The 20,959-nt window shown below is 35.8% G+C and overlaps 1 long non-coding RNA gene across 2 annotated transcripts in view; it reads right to left on the bottom strand.

Annotated features, from left to right (window-relative positions):
- Positions 1-20,959, bottom strand: part of LOC147874450 (uncharacterized) — a 170,816-nt gene that overhangs the window by 118,735 nt on the left and 31,122 nt on the right. The window lies entirely within an intron of this gene.

Genomic DNA, 20,959 nt, shown 5'->3' with positions numbered 1-20,959 from the left:
AAATTAAGCTCTTGTGTACTTCCTACTTCACGTCATATCCCCAGAGAAATCAAAATCATTCATATTTGTTGAATAACGGAGAAACGTGTGTATTGTAAACAAAGCTAGTCCGAATTCGTGTGCTCTGTGTCTGTGTGTAAATTCCCAAAGTGGGAATTTACAGTCAAAAAGGCAACAGAGCAAAGAAAAAGCAATTTATTTTTCATTTTCTTTTATTACACAACGTCTAGTCAGCACAAAATATGTCAAAGCTTTGTGCTGCGTCTGCATAATACACAAGCAGGTCGCATTTTTATCGAAAAAATGACAACTTGTTATCATATTCTAATATTGCGTGCGTAGGAAGAAGCCCTTATATATCAAAAAAATTCCACGCGATTTATACCCTTGTATCTTTTCTCTCTCCTATACTTTCTTACAAGTACGCAGATTCATGAAGCACAATATTGCGTTTCAGTGCGCCGATGATGCGTAGAATTCGCAGTTCTGTGATCTTCGTTTACCCCGCATGAAGACACTAGCAAAGAAATTTCAAGCGGAAAAGTTCATTAGTAGGTGGAAACCAAATTGTTTCTGTAACTAAGTCGACGAAGCTAATATTTCCCTTTGTTAGTTAAGAAATTTCCCAACTTTATGGAGGCGAAATGTTCCCTTTCTCTTTCTCTGCCCTGTGCCAGATAAATCCAGTTCGCACTATCGTATCTCACTTATTTAAGGTCCGTTTAATAGCATCCTTCCACCTTCGCCAAAGTCTGGCAACTCCCGTTTACCTTCAGAATCTGTGACGAAAAATTTGGTTATGGTAGCCTACCTAGTTACCAAGATGAAATCTGCTACAGTTGCGGCAAAACGTTCGTATGTGAACCAATTTCTGCACCTTTGCTCCCCTTCTTATTGAAGTCACCACGAAGTGTTCCAAGCTCGTTGCTGAGAAATGAACCATCAATATTCAAAGTCGTCGTCGAGGTTGGAAAAGACTGTTACGAGTTACGACATAAATTGAAGGTAAGTGTAGGTCCCGAGTCCCGATATGTTATTTTCGCCTCCCCCCGCCCGCCTCCGACCCCTTTCTCCTAACCGAAGGAACCGTCACGCTATGCTCCATGACGCCATGACGCCACTTCAAAGCAAGAGTGACACCAGTCGTTCTGATAGAAGGGAGGAGGTCCCTAAGCAAGGCGTCTTTAGGCCTAGTACGAAGCACAGCGAGTAATCAGCTGACACACCGGCTGCTTCACGAAGGCAGAGGCGTTTTTATCAAGCCCCAGATCGGTCCTCGAGATATCGCTAAGCTACTAAAGAAATTCTCCACATTTTTTGTAACCAGGATGTTCATTGCCGTGTTCACAACAGCTGGCAACAGGCATCTATTCTAAGCCAAATAAATCAAATCCATAACCTCAAATCCTATTTTTCTAACATCCACTTTAATGTTATCCTTCCACTTACGCCTATGCCTTCTAACTGGTTTACACACTTCAGGAATTTCAACCAAATTCTTGAACGAATTTTTCATTAACTGTGATATTAAACGACGATATTTCTACTTGGGCCACTGTTGCAAGGAACATCCAACACACAGAAACCGAACAGAGTTCTGCCGTGGTGCACTAACGATCAAATCTAAATGTCAATACAGGGCCCCTCAAACTCTCAAATCTCGTTGCAAATACTTCGTCAATTTATAGAGTCTGATGTGAAGATTACGCCACGCAGCATCCCAGAAGACAACCATCTCCATTCTATGAAGCTGACGAAAACAAATAGCTTGTTGTAAGACTTGAGGTTCTCACAGCGGTGAGTATGAAGATTTCTGTCTTCTGGGTTGTTGCGCCGTGTAGTCTGGTCGATGTTAACCAACGTTTCAGAGGTCATACTGCCTCCGTCATCAGACATTGACCAGACTACACAGCGCAACAACCCAGAAGACGGAAATCTTCAAATAGCTTGTTGCTAATATTTAAAAGATTATGTGTTTATAAACAAAATAATCACAACGTATAACTGAAACAGAGAATAAACTGTGCTATTTTAATGTCAAACAGACTAGCCACACGTTCCTCGACTCTTACTAATAAGAGTGGGTTGGATATTATGTATTTACTATCTCCAAGTGGTTTTCACTTGAACAAAATTGCAGATTTTGACCTATTTTCCAAGATGAAAAGATTAGACACAGTTACTTTACCCTCAATTCTGATATTATAATACTATAAGTAGCCAAGTAATTTATGTTGATAATGCAGTGGGTCAACAGTCTAACATGCGCCACATCCTGAATTACTAGCACGTAAAGTTACGAGGTCCACGACCCATAGAAATTAAGTTGAAAACAATGAAATTATTCAACTTTGCATGTCGTTGCTTTAAACCACGTACATAATACTTTGATTTGTTACCACCTTAGGTCCTATTACTACTTTAAGGGTTTTAGGAATTTGAAATTCAGACCACAGGATCCCAACATTTGCAAGAATTACCTAAAATAGTTTTCCGAACAAATAGTTTAGCAAAAATGGATTCGTTAAGCCACCTTAAACGGCTGGTAGCCCAAGAATAATTTATTATAAAATGTTAAACAACTTTCAGTAGAAAGAATGGGAGTGACTGACTATAAATTAACACCAACAACCAATGTTATCCAATATCAAACTCAACAGTCGCACACAACGACATTTTCATGAACATAACAGAAAAGCAATAATTACATAGTTTCTTTCAGAATGATCCATAACATTTTTAAAATACCAAGAACTCTCTTGCATATATATTAAAAGTATACAACTTCTGTTTGCAAGGAAGCGTATCGACCTAGTTTTACAGAACAGAGTAAAAAATACTCTTTAATCTGAGTCCTCAGAATTATTATACACAGCCTCTTTCCGTGTGTAGATCACGATGTCTAGGTAGGGAACTCACTTATAATTTGGCGTCATTAAGTGTACACCCCAGCTACTGCTGACGTCAGAAAGAAGTTACGAGAGAACCTGCCAACGGCAGATGAGGAGGGTAGAGGACAGGACGCAACAAGAACAAAAATACACGAGCAGAAGCAATTTCAAGCTAAATAAATACATCTTTTGAATTGAGCGCAGGTCGTTTGCATTTGTATGAAATCATAAGCAGACATAGAAAATAGTTGGATGAAGAAGAGACAGGGAAGACGTTTGAAAATTGAAGGAAGACGGAAATAGCAGGGAGTGGGATCAGTATGATGCTGTAATGAAATGTACAGAAAGAAAAGAAATAGAACTGCGTTTATGCAAAAAAAAAAAAAGGGCACAAAATAGAAGTATTTTTGTCAGTACGATATTGGGCGCGAGAGAATTTCATATGGAAGAAACATGTCCGGCGATGAAGTACAAATGCTTTTAGAACCTTGAATTCATAAAAAAAATACTATGCTCGTCCAATACCAGATGAAATCTTGCCTTGAACTGCGTTCAAATTCTTAAATTTACAAAATAATAAATCGTAAACTTGTGCTGAAACATGACGTAAGATGTGGAACACAACAACTGTATTATTTGGTGATTTTTATGTTCAAGTTCAGAGTAAATTAATCATAAAAACTGAATACGAAAGAAACCAATTTGTACCTTTTAAAGTACATGTCGTATGTGTAGACTGCAAGTTCTAATAGTAATTAGATCTTTTTTAAGACTTCCACTTAAATAGAAAAGTAATTTAAAGCAAGGTACAAAATTTGACTTAACGTTATGTTCATCTTGAAGATATATAGCACATCATTCATTTATTATCATGGGGGTACATTAACAAATGAGCATTCACTCACTAAAAGAATCACAACCAAATTAAGTTTACTTTAACATCGAATCGGCAGCTACAAGAAGCGAAAAGCAGAAACAAAATCCCTGTCTCGTTGAAGGTAAAAATAAATAAGTCGTGAATAACATGAAATTTTTCCAAGAGCCTGTGCAAAATGCTTCAGATAGAACTTGAGGCCCTACTAATATTTATGACCTATATTCTGCCCATTGCTATTTTTATAAACATTTTAACATCAGTTTCGACTATGATATACTTGATTATGCAGCATAATTTTTTCCCTGTGTTCCAAAGTTTCAGAGGAACTTCCTACCTCCGTCTTTGACGTTGAATAGAACATGAAGGGGAATTTTTTCCTAAATATTTGTATAGGGCAAAAGGTTGTACGTAGCAACAACGCGAAAGATCATCACCACCTGTATCTACTGGCATCACCGTAAAAACCTTAAATCCCCCCCCAAGTCTAACAAGAGTTACATCGAAATTGTGATTCAAACAAAAAACACAATGAAGGAGGCTTTCGGATAATGGCCTCCTTGAAACAAATTTTACTTCTTCGAGCCCAAATTAGATGCTTGTTTTTCTTACTAAACTGCTGTGCTCCTAAATAAACCTCGATAAAGTAGATAGACTAGATCGTTCCTACTTCTCCACGCCCATCATTCATCAGACAGCCTCAACATCTTTACAAAGTAGCTAAGAACTGAATCAACCAATGAAAGTGCACCTCAACGTAATTATTTTCATTGCCAAATGATGTAGGCGTTGTTTACACGTGAACACATAATGCAATTAACGGATTTTTATCGACTTCGTTATGGCGAATATAACCACTATAGACTGCACATCACAAGTACCTTAAAGTAAGAAGGCTTGTGTTAAGAAAAGTTTTCGTTTTCTAGAAAAACGGCCAAATTCCATAAAGTCAAAAAAAAAGACACTTTAGAGAGAGGGCTGAACCTCCGGGCGTACCAACACAATCGCGATTACTCATTATATAAGCAACACCGAAGCATGGATGCGACTACCTCGAAGCCATCATTCTTAAATCCATGTTTAAATGGGGTAGCATTATACTAAGTGGCTGTCGTTATGGGCTGCAACGTGACTTTGCACACCCCCCCCCTTCATTTAGTCTTCTCATACCACTCCCTCTCTCGTCCCATCGGTCGTCAATCAGAGTAACGACTCGGAAAACTATCCAAAACTCTTGAAATTCCTCCCTCCTTCAGCCACCTCGCTCATACATTCACCGACTTTGTTCAGAAGCAGAGGGCATTCTTTATCGCCGCACTTCTTTCGTTGGCTCACTCACGGTTTGTAGAAATTTAGTGTTTTACAGTAATATAAAAACACAGTGAAAATTGAGCCCAGGATTTACTATCAAATTTGCTAAATTTAAATCCTACTATTTTAGAATTAAAACCATAATAAAAAATACTTTAGGAGACAGAGGATCACCGAAGTCAAAGCCTCAAACATGGATTTATCACTTCAAACAGATAAATTACGTTAAGGACTGAGAGATATCAGTAATTGACTGTGTTCCTGGACACTCCCGACTATGCATACTGAAGACGTGAAATGGAACTTTAACAAACAAAACAACAGGAAGTCTTTCTGATACAGTCGCGTGTGTAAAGTAGGCAGAACGCTTTAAATGTGATACTTCACCAAAAATATTCCATAATCATCAAAAGGTTACATTAGCGTTGTTCTTACCAGGCCAAGATCTATCTTAATATAAATCACAGTAAAGACACGTATTTCAGTTTGGAATTCACAGTTTTAAAATTCGTTATTTGCAATGCTGATCACCATAGATGGAAGGGGGTTCTGAACAGACTGCTCGCGAGAGGCGGGAGATAAGTGAATAGCTACACAATACATTTGGTATATTTGAATGAAAAAGATCACTTCAAAGAAATACATTTAGATGGTAGGATAGTTTTAAAACTGATCTTTTAAAGAGGCAGGATATGAAGGTATGCACATGATAACTTAAAACAGTTGAGTGACTATTGCCCTATCAAGAACGGTTTTCCTCTATGTCGTTCGTTACTGGTCTTTATGACTGCAAATACAAATTTGTTGTCGAAAGCTAATCCAAGGTACAAACGCTATATTACACGCTTCGCCATCCTGAATAATTCAACAGTGTCATTTACACTAGTAATATTACTGCCTTTAACATGGACTAGAATGCTTTCACAGATTACAATCTGATGTTATAACTGTGGACAAACAATGGATTAAAAATTGGCCACAACTGAGTAATAATGTATTTTAGGCACCCGGTTTTGGAATAGTTTAAATTTTTTTTCATCAAACATGGCGACAATTAAGGCGAACTCATGAATAAAAGCAGACTAAATAACGTTATAACAAATAAAGTCGGCGACTGCGTAAACATTTAATAATTCAGTCCGTACCGCAAAGAAAACACCACACTTCACCATTAAAAAGATCATATTGTTAACGCTGTTCAAGGAAATAATTCCTATTCAGACAGAGAATCATACGAAACGCACAAATAACAAATTTAAATTCATCAATTTTTAAAGCAGGTGAAATATATATTTGAAAATTACATTATAGTACACTTCGTAATCGTGTTATTTACATCAGTACATTCCTTATAAATTACACTACACAAGACTCTAAACAACATATATACAGGAATAGCGAAAATAAACGTATTGTGAATAAGACAGATAATAATGTGCTGCTATGGAAACAATCAAAAACTGAGAATACAAATAGATCCAAAATAATTAAGATTGAATATGTACATTCCTATTACTGAAATATATAATTTTGAGGTTTATATAACAGTGTTTGGTTTTCTACAATTATTTATAATAGCTTTTTTCCTTTCTTCTGTTTAAATTCTCATTCTTAAATACATAAAAACAATTCTATTTTAAGTCTTCATATGTTTTCGGTCTCAAAAAAGATACTGAACTCTTATCAAATAATCGATCGTTCCGAAATTTATTACGGGAGAGTGTTTTCCATTCCTTCAGTTCAATCAGCATCAGTGAAAGTAACTGTCATGTTTATACTTGCTTTAATAGAAATTGTTTCAACCAATTTCAGATTTCACAGAAAGGCTCAAAGGGTTTTCGGATGATTCAAATAACACAGATCCACCTACAAACGAAACACATTACTAGATTTCCCTAACGGGATTTTAACTGCGAAAGCCTACAAATATAGTTAATATAATTGGACCCACATAGTCAGAATCAGCAATTCTCCTATTCGGGTCGCCATTTTTGTCCTAACAAAGAAAATTTCTTAGAAATACCTAATCGGAAACATTGCTCACGGGTGTTAAACAACTGATGTTCGTAAAATTTGAGGCTTATCACGTATGTGAGACCACATGAAGTATAGCTTCATTCTGTAACATGAGGTGATACATGACCAATTCGGCGTAGGAAAATGTCACTCCCAGAATCAAAACACAGCATCAAAGTAAAATCCGTTCATGACGCTCCTTTAACGACATATGTCAATTGCGGGATTATAACATCGCAATGTACGAACCACGATCACGACATTCTTTTCTCCCCATTCATATTGTATCATAATTAAAGTGGCTAATACACAACTCCAGGTCAATCTGATGTCCCGTCATTGTCACGTGGAATTAGTGGGGAAATCTACACATTTCTGCGTATTTCTTCGACTTCTTTTATTTTATTTTATCGGTCACTTAGTTAAAATCTCATTATTATCACTAATTCTCTTTATAACAAAACGTACTCTCACACCACTCTCAACCAGGGACGTAGATAGTACAATAACAACATTAAACGAATACCTTTACATTATCATATATTTGTAACTTTTCTAAAATTAATTAAGTGTAAAAGCAAAGAAGGTTGTCTTCTGGGTTTTAAACCTGGTGAAGTCTGATAGAAGTTCACCAATGTTTCAGAGGTCTTTCCTGTCATACATATATAAAACAGAGAAAGTATGGACTTTCAACCGAATGAACGTCCAAGAAGAATATAATGTTCAAGTGTACATTTCTGAAGAGAGAATAAAACTTTGACTTCAACTAGTAAAACCCAGACACAAAGAAGGTACTGAATTGTCTAAGTGAAGACACAGTCCTATAAGATAACTTTTTTTTAAAAAAAAAAAAAAGCAGAGTCATAAATCCTAATTGAGTGTCTAACTATTTTTCTACCGAAAAAATTAAAGTGCGTTAGAAGTGAGTAAAATAATGTGAGCCCTTAAAGTTCCTCAGGGAACAAGTACTGCAGAACGCCACACCATCCTAATCGTGATTCATGATCGTCTCCGTTCTACATTTATTCACAAGCATCAAACTGCCTGCCATTTTGTAGGTAACAAAGAACGCGTCCTCTTCCCACTACGAGCAGTCATAAAACAGCGCACATCAAGTGTGTCACGTCTCCACTTAACAACTTCCAACAGTTGCAGTGCGTTCCCAACACTTTTCCCTCACATCACAATCAGATCTTCTGGGGGTTCAGACCGGGTGTTTAGGAACTGTACCCGTCAACATCTAATTCATCACCATCGTTTCCACATTCGTCAAACAACTTGCAAATTAAAACAGTAGTATTTCCTGAATGTCGGCGCATGGATGCACATTGAGATGCAGACAGACAGAGAAAAACTAGGGAGGTTGCAATCCGTATCGGAGATGCTAAGCAGTTTCAACACGCGTTCTTCGAAGTTAGAGATCTGAATGATCCTAGTTGTATACACACGTGTATATTTTTTACAAACACTCACACACACACATTACATACGTATAATATTAATTTACTTCCAACCATGCATTTTAATTCCTTTGAGCTAATCATAACCTCAGACTTACACTTTCGGCTTGATTTCGACCGAAAACATTATAATTCATCTGAAGGTACTTTAATTTTGAGAAAAAGTTTAAAAAAAGAACTCTAATCAATTAACTACAGCGGATTGGAATGGTAACTCTTTAGAACAAGGCCACACTGAGAATAGTCAGCTGACCAGGACAGAATCACAAATTTCTAAAACCTCATCGAACGTATTACTGTTTTTAATGTTTTCAGACAATTCATTATTAAAATTATCTTTTCCTCAATGGCCATAACAATTCTTTAAATGTAACTCTCAATGCGTATTCTAATTAACAGCTGCCTGATTCTTCTCCACGATAAGGTTAACTGCCGTATTAAAAACATTATCGGTTCCGTTCTGAATCCCTGAACGCATTGGCTCGATGTCCGCAACAAAATAGGATAGTGTGTGACACGGAGGGCGCATAAACAGACATAATTATTCCTGGTTTCCGATTCTCTCTGTCCTCCATTGCAAGCATATTCGTTAATAGTGTACAGTTTTGGATACGGAGTGTCGCAACTTCCCTGTCATTTCAATGTTACGTGTGTTAGCAGCTTCTAAATACAAAACTTCTGGTCAAAATATAAATAAATGAGGGGTCTATACGATATGATAAAAATATATATTTGCCTATGTCATTTTCAACATAAAATATGCAAAAATGAGGTACTTTAATCATATAACCATAAATGTCTCATTTCCTTAACACACTGCTGCATGTTATTCTGACTTGTACCCGTTCATTTATCACACTTAAGCTTACCCGTTCAATAGTTTTCATAGAGTACCGTTTCTTCATCTATCTAAACTTCTACTTTCAGAGGAATGTTTTTCGAATTTCGAATGTGAGCACCTATTCGGTCCCGTAACAGGTAAAAACGGCATCCATTAAACATGAAATGTATATTCGATGAACGAAAATTTCGCATGTTCAAAGTTCACAAGAGAATTAGTTTCGTTTATCACACGACGCAAAGCACTGGTGTTTTCTGTAGGGTAAAAAAGGTACCTACATTATATGCGCAAAGTTGTCATAAGTGTGAAATTAAAAGTGCATTTACGTTAGAAGATGAAATTTGTGTAGCGTCAGAATAAATACGTTTGACATTAATTTATAACTTGTCTACATCTAGATTGAAATATCATATCTAATTATATTAAAATCGCTTTATTTTGGTAAGATAGAACTACGTTTACAAATATTTTGTAATATGTGTCTATGTTATTTTTCTACGTATATTAATATATTTTTCTCGTATTATGGTAATACTGACTTGCTTATCGAATAAACACTGTTAAAAGGATAAGTGATAACAGTGAGAAAGGGGGGCATAATTTCAGATTGTAGAAGCAGTTTACCTTCGACAAGTTCGCATTGCAAAGATGCGTAATAAAATACACGAGAAACGTTGTTAAGACGCTTTCATGTATTTCGCCGTAACGTGTATATGTTGTAATAATGGGCGAAAGTATTAAATTCAGAAATTCATACCACTGACATGAACAAGGCTTCTTTGCCCTTTCATCCCCGAAAATATTCGAAATACTGTTGAAGAATTCAGTCCGTACCTCAAATAGAAAACTTCACCATTACAAAGGTCAGCTGGTTAAACTGTTTGAAGAAATAATCGCTGTCTATTCCGACAATTATACAATATCCACAAATGCATTCTGTAAGAAAAATCCTAAGAAATTTACTATTAAAACAGGTGATAAACAAAGTTACCTCTGGGCTTTAAAAACTGTGAGATGTTTTTTGTGTTCTTCAGAAGTTACGTAAGTTCCTTGTTTTCTTTTAACAAAACTTACAAAGTGAATAACAGCTACAAGTCATCATCACCATCATCATCTGTGGCTCTACAATCCAGTGACAGCTGCAAATGAATATTTAATATTCAGTCAGTATTTATTTTGCTTCGCCTGTGTGTTTGATTACCGAACGTATATAGCCCACTTTGTCCTCACACTATTAATTTTAAATATTTAAAAACTTATTACACGTCAACTCGAGCCGGTATCAGCAGTAAACCAACAGCCAGCTTTCATGTTGCCGTTTTCTGCGTGACTAATTGAACTATCTGTCCGTCTCGGTGATTGAAAGAATAGATCTTCTCAATACATAGTTCAGTAAAGCAAGCAAACAGCGCAGATGTGACCACTCAAATGTAATCATGTCAGTTTTTTTGAGTGATGAAGGGCTGTTAAGGGCTCACTCGTACGTCAAAAATAAAATAAGAATACAACAAATATTTACCGAAGTGGCAACACAGGTGGTAGTATTTAGAGGCTGCGGACAGATTATCAATCACTCCTCACACATTCGCACTTCCACGTAACTTCCCACCAGTCATATAAAACAAACCCTGCGAGGTACACCCTTAAAACCTTGATTGATGGTCGTAAGTCCATGTACACTACTTTTTCAAGTTCCGAAGTGACTACCTTTCCAGAGAAGAAATGTTACACGCAAAACTGACAAGCAACTAAATTTATAAAATTACATAAGCCAAAAGTACATACTATGTTGAAAAATCCTCTGCGTAGTAGCAAGGTTAATAAAGGAGTCATTAAAGTATTTCTGAGTCAAACTGAACATTAATTTCTCATAAGTGCATTGTGGTTTCATAAATGATACGCGTCGTTAAGGTACCCACTTACAGACTCACACAATACTGACTAGTTTAACTATAAGTGTATAGCAAATGTACGCTATCCTCTGAAAAATGCATCGTCTGAAATATATCTGATGTCCACAAATTAGCGGGAGATTTTAGATACGCTCTGGAATTATTTAATTATAACACATACGAGAAACATGTATGAAATTTGGCGACCACATGTTAATAAACTTGAAAGTTGTGCGACTATTTTATAGTAAATAAGCTTTTTGTGTTTGTTACAAATAAATAATTATACGCTCTTCAAGTCGTCCGCTAAGTTATGAGCATTCTGTTTAAATATTTATCTAGCAGTCTAAATATTCAAAACTATTGCAATTTTTTATGTTCCTTTCTTACCCTTGTTGGTACGTTCTCAGTTTTTAAACATACAAAATATCATACGAGAAAACAGATCATTAAAACTTACGGCGTCGACTTCAGAAAATGTACAAAAGAAAATATGTAGACTTGCACGACAAATACCTTTATTTCCAGTTACGTACACTCTTTAATGTTTATTCATCCGATAACAATTTTAATAAAATTATACCATCAGAAATGTTAACACAGGCCTATATCACTACATACAAAATGTTTTCCTAAATAAGTTCATTTCTCATACTAATGCAATCTAAAATGTTATTTAAACTGCCTTAAAAATTCTCTGACTGGAACAGATAATCTAGATAACAGATAACCTAATTTACTCATAGAAGTGTCATTAAATATGATAGATGTAATTAAACTTAATTATTATTATTATTATTATTAATATTGTTTCTATTTTGGGTTTGCCTGTACTTGGCAGTTATATTTAATACTGTACATGTATAAGTTTAGTTAATCCGTTTGTGTAATATTATCCATTATTATTTCACTATTATTGTATATATTATCAGTGTTTGCCTGTTGTTGGCTTCTTGCTGTTGGCAAACACGTAAATAAATTAATTGAATTGAATTATTATCGTATTGGACTTACATGTTGAAACTGATCAATTAATCTCTCAGATTAAATAATTAATCATTAATCTGCAATTATTTACTACGTTGAGTTTCACCCAAGATATCATGCAATTCCGAACGTGCTGTACTAGACAGTGGGCCGACCACTGTGTATGTTTATTATATTTTAGGAAATACAAGGACTTCGAACCAAGTGGCGAGTGTTTCATATTGGTCGGAGAATAAAATTATAACGCAATTTCTGTTGGGTGAGAAATGAACACTGTCCAAAATATAGTCATCCGCGTTTACAATTTATAGGTCGATTTCGATAAAGTGGAAACATAATACGGAGGAGAAACGACGGTAGAGAATTCTAATAACGACATCTAAACCACTCTAAAGGTTTTAAATATACAATAAATTGAGCGATAACTGTTGGAGCAGGTCGTTTAACATTGGAACCCAAGCGTATCTCCACCCAAGCAAGCAAAATAACGCAGTGGCGCGCTCATGCGACCACCGAAGAAATTTCCAATAATAGTGCCCTAAAAGTCAAAATTCTGCAGTGCATTTTGCAATGATCACAGCTGTACATCTCAGTATTTCGCAAGATATAAAAATTAAATATTCTTATCAACTTAGGAGTCACAGATTTAAAACATTTCGGCAATCATAAGCAACGTCAAAACACGAACAACAATTCTATAAAACACACTTATAAATTATGCAAATAAAATTTTAATTATATTAAATTAGGGTCAATTCTTTAACTTATCCGTACTACGTAAGGCAGTGACGTCACACACTGCATTTATTTTTCAGAGTTCAACAATACCTACAGAAACACCAGAGTTTTGGCTTCGTCCTAGCACAACATTGAACAAATAAATCCTGTACTTTACTGTGAAACAATGTAAACAGCTATCACGGCTCAATTCCTTTGATCAATTATTATCATTACTTCAGGAAATAAATGATCAAGAGTTTGTTATCCTGTCGGGCCATAACTGGTCATAAACCGTCTTGAGACACTTTGTACATTCCATGCTTATTATATTACACCTCTACATCACAGACTCGAAGTCCACGATATCATTCTGATATCTAAATTAAGTAACATGATGTGGATTGTAGTATGGGTTTCGACGTCACGCAGCCCTGTAAATTGTTACAAACATTTCGGAGGAAATGACTGTCTTTATCTTCAGGACACCATGATAAAGTGAAATATTGTAGATGGTTACAGAAGTTCCTTTGTCACAACCTACAAAACCATAATCATAGCTTCCGTCCTGAGACATACCCTAATGTTTTCGGAACGCAGAGATCAAGGAACACCACTCCTTTGGTAAAAACGCAGAACATAGAGGTCGCATGCTAGTAGCTGGTTTTTGAGTTACAAGTGTGACTCTTTATATCTCAGCATCAGAGAAGTATTGACAGTATTCAAAACACAGAACTGTGATATCTAGTGTGTTAACCAGAGAACCATATTTGTACTTTTCCACGAATTCTTTCGTAACATAAACTGACCTAAATAAATACATTTTCACATACCACCAACCAGTAACTATAATACAACATATAACCACAGAATCCACAATAAATGAGGCAATCGTCCGTAAAATTTTACGTATTAACACCCGCCTGATACCACCGACCACACACTGCAACATAACGTGCCGTCAATAGGCTTTAATACATACAGAGTGTCCCAGAAAGATATATACACACATTAAATAAATTAAATAAACGTGTTTTAATAAACTAAACAATTACAATCGTCAGCATTTTTACTTAGTGAATTAGCGGATCTGCTGTAGGTATTCAAAACAACCATCACCCACGTCTTCTGTAAACACAACACACGGGGATCGATAATAAGGTTAAAATGCCTTATTATAATGTGTATTAAGTCTTTTTGGGCACAATGTATATATATATATATATATATATATATATCCGAAGCTTTGATCGACTGCGTGCCAATGCCAAACAATAAGTTCTCTGAAATCTTCCTTCTATTAAATATTTCGATCAGTACGATATTATTAATTTACTTGGTTTATTTTTTTATTTCAACGTTTGTCATCATTTTCACGTATTTTATTATGTACTGAGTGTTAATTCTAATCTATTTCCTCTGTATCATATAGGCAAGAAAATTTTAAATAAAAATTACAGACGCTAAAGTAAATCATAAATTAACGATTACAGAATTTAATTAAAGATTCACAGACCTACTGGCTCCTATAAATTTATAACAAAACACTGCTACTGGTAGCAGTGTGGAATAACTGCAGAAATTCGAATTATGGGCTACCTCAGTGCAAAAAATCCTTCTTAAGACAAACTCAGTTAAGACGTTCCCTGTTTTATTTTTGTGCAAACGCAAAGTTTATTCATTTATTCATAATATCCTACTATGCGTTGTCCTGGGTCAGTTAATCCACTCCGCACGTTTATACCATTCCTTGCATAAGGTAACCAACACCATAGAACATTGTCCTTGAGAAAATAAAAGTACATTCAGCTAGTTAAGAAATTCCCCACGTTTTATGAAACCCAAAGGTCCATTACTTTATACACCACAGCCCACCAACGGTCACCAACCTTAGTGAAATAAATCTATCCTCCAACCGTATTTCCCTAAGATTAACATTATCCTCATTTTCGCCTAGGTGTTAAGAATAGAAACTTCAGACATTAGAACCAGTTTCTTTTACGTACTTCTCATTTGTCCTTCTGGCACTGGTTAATTCCCAAATCACGTGGCAGGCCTCATGAAAAGCTAGTGAGGAGCGAAGGTATTCTGGCCCATAACCTGTTCCGACTTTGAATTAAATCTGAGACCATGAATATTTCAGAGGAGCCATGAGATTTCCTGCAGGGTGGACCAGAACACTAAAAGATCTGTGTCACAGAAAGACAAAACTGAAAAGCGTCCTGAGGGAACACAAACAAGCGATCCCACTATATGACCTAACTAATACCACGAGGGACAGATATCGTTAAAAAAATATTTAAAATGTAATCACTGCCAGAATGAATAACAGACTGAGACCCCACAACCTCTGAGTTTCCTGCGATTCTCTCTTTTACACAATGAATAAGCTGCAGAGTTTGATAAATTATTTCGCGTACGCAACGTCTCTTGTCTTTGTGCGTAAAAGTCTGTTTCACTGCCTACCAAGACGTTCATAAATACAAAACAAGGTACACGTCTGTTCTAAGTGAAGTCACTGGGTTAGATTTACTGCTCTCTCTCTTTAGTAGACCGAGATGCGGGTAGTTCAATTTACCAAAATTCCCTTCTGGCTCTCATCCAAGAAACAGGACTTTTGTTTCCTACACCTTTCGATGCCAATCAGTGTACTGAGTGTGAAAAAACACCTGATTCAATATTATTAATGCCTGTATCTTTCTGTGCATTTATGGTTTCTTATAATTCTCTGAATAAATAGCTTTTATTCTCTTAATATCAATAACCTGCCGGTCTTTGCAATGGATGCGCGTTGTTTTCCTTGCGGTAGGAACTAAATTTCTTTAACACACTTCAATCTGACTTCGTACTTCTCTACTGTAACCGGAGAAATATGGCGTTTCTTTCGGACATATTGCCAACATTTATTTTCAAAAACAGGATGTATAGTTACGAACATACACAGACCTGCATATGCTGCCATATTGGAGTCTTTACACTGTTCCTGAGTATATGTTAGAAATGTGAAACAGGGAGACCACAAGACTATTTTTTAGCAATAAATTATTTAAAAAGAATAAATTACGATTATCGGTAAAATTTAAGAAATAATGATATTAGTTAAATCTCAAACAAATTGGAACTTACTAATCAGATAGTTATTAAACGTAATTAACTGAATATTTCCATATTGGAAATATATCTGTAACTAACATAAGAAGCTGTGTTATGAGTGGTTATCGTTCCTACTTTGTTAATATAGAAGATACATTAATTCAACGTATTTGCAAATTATAACGTAGTACGAATCCTGCAAGATAATTTAGCCCTTTACTAGCAGATAACCCGCTCAAGTTCGACGAAAGTTTTATATACTGTCTCGGTCAGGAAGATAATTCTACTAATCTATATATAATGTAAATTAAACAAATTTATATTTTATTAAAAGGCTTGTTAAGGATAAACAATAAACTTCTGATCCATTCTTATTTCTTATTTCTATTAAATGTTATTTGAAGATAAACTTCTTTTGCACATGTTTTTGAGCACATTATGTAAGTTATTGGAAATTGTATAAAATTCTCTCGAAGAAAAAACATTATACGACTTTATATTCCTCTTATAGTTACCATCTGACATGACAGACAATATTTTAGACAATCATTTAGACACCATATACCAAACATTTCAAAATACAATACATTTTTGTAAAAAGTACTTTCTAAAGTAAATATTTTGGTTATTCACAGAGTCTATACACATTCCTATACCTATTTCATGGAACGTATAAATTTCTCTATTATGTATTTAATTAAATATTTAGTTTTTATACCTAAAAATTTTGTTAATGTCAGCTTTTATATACATTTACTTAAAGGATTACGTATTACAGCGTCTACAGTTGGTCATATCTTTCGAAGACATATTTATAGTCTTGACGATACTACAGAACCACAGATATTAATTTTCAATACGTCTCACATTGCGTACAGATAAATAACTATTCAAATACACCGCTCCAGATGGCGGTGCACTAAATATTTCCCAGAATACCTTCACGACCAATTAATGTGCCCTACTACATTCTCATTTGTCACTAAGCTCCTCATTCAAATGAAAGACATAAGGATGGATCGAGTATAGAAAAATCAATGGAGCAGGAGAAACATCTCCTCCAAAAGCATAATGAATACCTCCAGTATTACACAGACGTAGCACGGGTGTATGTTCCAAAATAGTTTCCAATATACCGCAACCACGGCCATATTTTAAACTTATGAATGAGAATTTTGGCGAGAGAAACTTTTCCTGTATTAATATAGAAGTAGAGAAAAGTGAGATGGCCGGGTATATAGAGCAAGGCTCCGAGCTAATGGTTTATTCGCCAGGGAAATCTAGCTCGTGCACTGGGAAGAACAAGGTAGGTGTCATGCTCGCAAATATCAGCGACCTTGCCTGTCCAAGTGATATCTCTAATTGGATCGCTACAGAGAATTTATTGATCATATTTGCTACTCACTACGCACAACTACACCCTGGAACCTAATCTCACATTCACATTTGTAACTCTGTAGAACATTCGTTCTGCTCCATTTTCGTTCGTACTCTGACTCTACAAAACTGCATTTCCACCGGTCATACAGCTGTAATTTAACTGAAATATAAAATATTTTCAAGCACCTGACAACTAATTTCTCAGAGGAATTTACGTCTGCCTATATTCTAGTCCATTTTGCTCATTACGTGTGAAGGTGGGTGTCATATGGGTTACAGCGCCATGTAGCCTGGTAGAAGTTTACCAAAGATTCAGAGGTCCCTATATATTAAAAATTAAGTTATTTGTCAGATTTTTTACAACTTCGGAAGGAAGCGTCAGTGGCCGAATTTAAGAAACGATCGTTGAATCCAATTTATGGATTGAGGGAAACCATGAAAATCATTAGAATATCCGTTTTTCAGACCGAAATTTAAACCCTGACCTCCCGAGTACAAAGCAAAAATGCTAACCACTCGGTTACATGACATTTTTCGGTATAAATAGTTATACCAAAAAAAAATCAGCATACAAAGTATGCTGAATTTATGGGTTGAGTATGATTCTCAGAATAAACTGTTATTAGGCTATTTCTCTAAACAAATCTGAACAACTGATCTTTGTAGTGGGGACGCACTGTTTTTCCTTTCCGGTACGAAATAAATGTTTAAAAATGATTTCGATTATTTTTTTCCCTCCAAGGGTTAAAAGTATATCTGAAGTTTCTGTCAGCTGGCTTAAATAATACACTTAAATAATAAAAAATAAGACAGAAGAAAGATTTTAAATTCTTACTCTCTGGTACTTAGCAAATATCATCAATCTGAGTTCCTCAGTAATCACATGAAACACGCCTGATTTCTCTTCTTCTGAAACTCTCCTCTTAATTTCCCTGCAAAGAGCAATCCGTTCTGCTTCAGTCGTCCTCGCAGCTCGAGTACACTCCCAGCATTATTGAGTTAACGCTCTTACGGCGTATTCTCAAGTGTTTTGATCGGCAGGGGTCGACATCGACAAGATGGGTACAAGCAGAGAGAGAATGCCAGCCTCGCTTTCCACTTTCATAATCAAATTACGGCTGCGAGTGGAGAATTATGTATAACAGAATAAAGGGTAAAACAGAGAAGGATGAGATATTTTTGATGTGAAATTTGCCATACGGATCAAATTCGAGAGGATTATCGTTTAACGCACCAATCGCTTAATTACGTGGGCTACAGCTGATGGCTTATGCCAGTGTCAGAATAAGTTAAAAACGGGTACGTACGACAACATTTGAGAAACTCATAATTCTTTATTAGATTTATGGATATTTTGTGCAGTTGCGTTGTGTTTCAAGATAAAGACTATAATACAATTTACTTTCCTGGAAGTAAAATGTGAAGTGTTTATACAGTGTAGAAATACTGACTTAAATATTCATGCATTTACTTTAGTTCAATCACAGTGAATCAATCATACATTCCCCACGGGAATTTGTAACTTTATTTATTTATTTATACTTTACTTAATTACGCTTTCAGTATCTGAAGTACACAGCATTGGAATAAAGTACGACAGTGAATAATTTATTGCAAAGGATTTGGAAGGGAGCGGTAGTAACCTAATTTAAGTAACATTCCGGTATTTCCCTAGACGGACTGACAAAAGCCAAACAAAACCCTCAGCCAGGATAACTGGTAAAGAAAAGAACTAATTTATTGGTATTTCCTGACTTCTTAACATCCAAAATTATCTCCAAGAAATACGAAAAATAAAAACCAGAAAATTTCTTCTGACTTCGTTGTTAATGACCTAGATCCTTTCATATTCTATTATAGACGCAATTTTCTTCAGGTACGTGAAGGAAGGTAGAAACTTGCTACTGATTTCCTATGCTTGTGTCGTGTATTGGAAACGAAAGGAGTACTTGAAGAGGAGATGAAGCGAGAGACAGCAGCATGGCGGTGGCTGTTCTGTGTAGCACGGTGAGAAATTGGTATGCACTTCCACATGAAGTAATTCCGCGTTGAAGATTATTAGATTCACGGAACGTGTTAGCTAGACCTACATATATATAACGTAACTTTTTTTTCCCTTCGAACGCCCCTTCCATCAGCACACCCAATCCCCTTACAATCCCTCAAAATATTCCATCATGGAAACATACAAGAGACCCGGAAACTGGCCCCTTTACAATGACACGGACGCACACCACAATCTCATCTACCTTTCTACCCCTAACGACAAAGTTGTAAATATTACAGGTTTGAATGCAAATGTACGAACTCAGACGCCATTCTTCTTAAAAGAGTAGGAACGCGTAGCTGCATAGCTTTCACATAAAAGCTACAGAACAGAGAACGGCTTGTTACGGATGATCATGAGAAAAAAAAACACAGGAAAGCGAACGAACTCTGAAGAAATTAAAATGCTTTAACACAAACCAACTACATTCTGGAAATGTTGATTCTGTCCATTATTAATATTAATAACGGGTTCCAATTCCGCTAATGATGTTAAGATATGCTGCGCGTATCCCATCCCATTTGTTTTTTCGTCTTGTGACGGGACAAACTCTATCCCGGAGTTCTGTCTCGTATCAACGATTCACTTAATCAGAATTAATTATGAGACAACAGAGGCATTATTTCCTAATCACAGATACAATTTTATATAATGGGTTACTCAACTGAACGCAATCGATCCACCCGGGTTAAGACCTCGATATCCGAATACGTTGACAAAAAAGAAAACATATTTTATGCGTTTTTTCCTGATTTGTTGTTCACGAATTCATTATTCTTACATTGGCCTGAAATAAATGATTTATTTCTCTCGTATTTGTATACAAATAACACAGTTCAATATCGATAATACAGTTCAGTATCGATAACACAATTCTGAATCTACATTTATTTCCCTTTCCACTGTTACCTAACGCGGAAATCCTTTTCCTTCTTTCTTTTTTAAGACATAGAATATGAAGTTAATGTTCACAGATGGAGCATTGAAGTGAATATGTTACTCCAGTCACTGAAAGTCCGTGTTGTCGGCCTTTTTTTTTTTTTTGAGATCAACTGACCATAGCAAACGTCCTCTGCTTTGAGATCCTTCTCACAGGACACAGTCACAAACGAGTTAAAGTGGGACAGTATGGAAAAAGGGAAAAAAATATAAGGACCAGTAGGGCATATGCAGTCATGAATAAACGCAGGGACTGGCAACTTCAACCGCTTTACAAAACATTGGCTCTGCAGTCGGCACTAGACCATCATTTATAAACAGCGGGAGACCCAGAGAGAAACAAAGGAGAATTGGGAACGTGAATAAAGGAGGAAAAACAGGAGAGAGGAGATGATTAGGAAGAGAAAGGGTTAGAGAAAAGGAAAGGATGTAAAAACTTTTTGTGCGCACAACAGCTTTAGAATCTGAGTTCACATTCATTGTGCTGAATTGTAGCATACGTTTCTTATAA

The sequence above is a fragment of the Zootermopsis nevadensis genome, unplaced genomic scaffold (genome assembly GCF_977971745.1).
Source record: "Zootermopsis nevadensis isolate Lab colony 2312 unplaced genomic scaffold, Znev_1.0 Znev_ptg000008l, whole genome shotgun sequence".
Classification (NCBI taxonomy): Eukaryota; Metazoa; Arthropoda; class Insecta; order Blattodea; family Termopsidae; genus Zootermopsis; species Zootermopsis nevadensis.
This window is presented reverse-complemented; position numbering and strand designations above follow the sequence as displayed.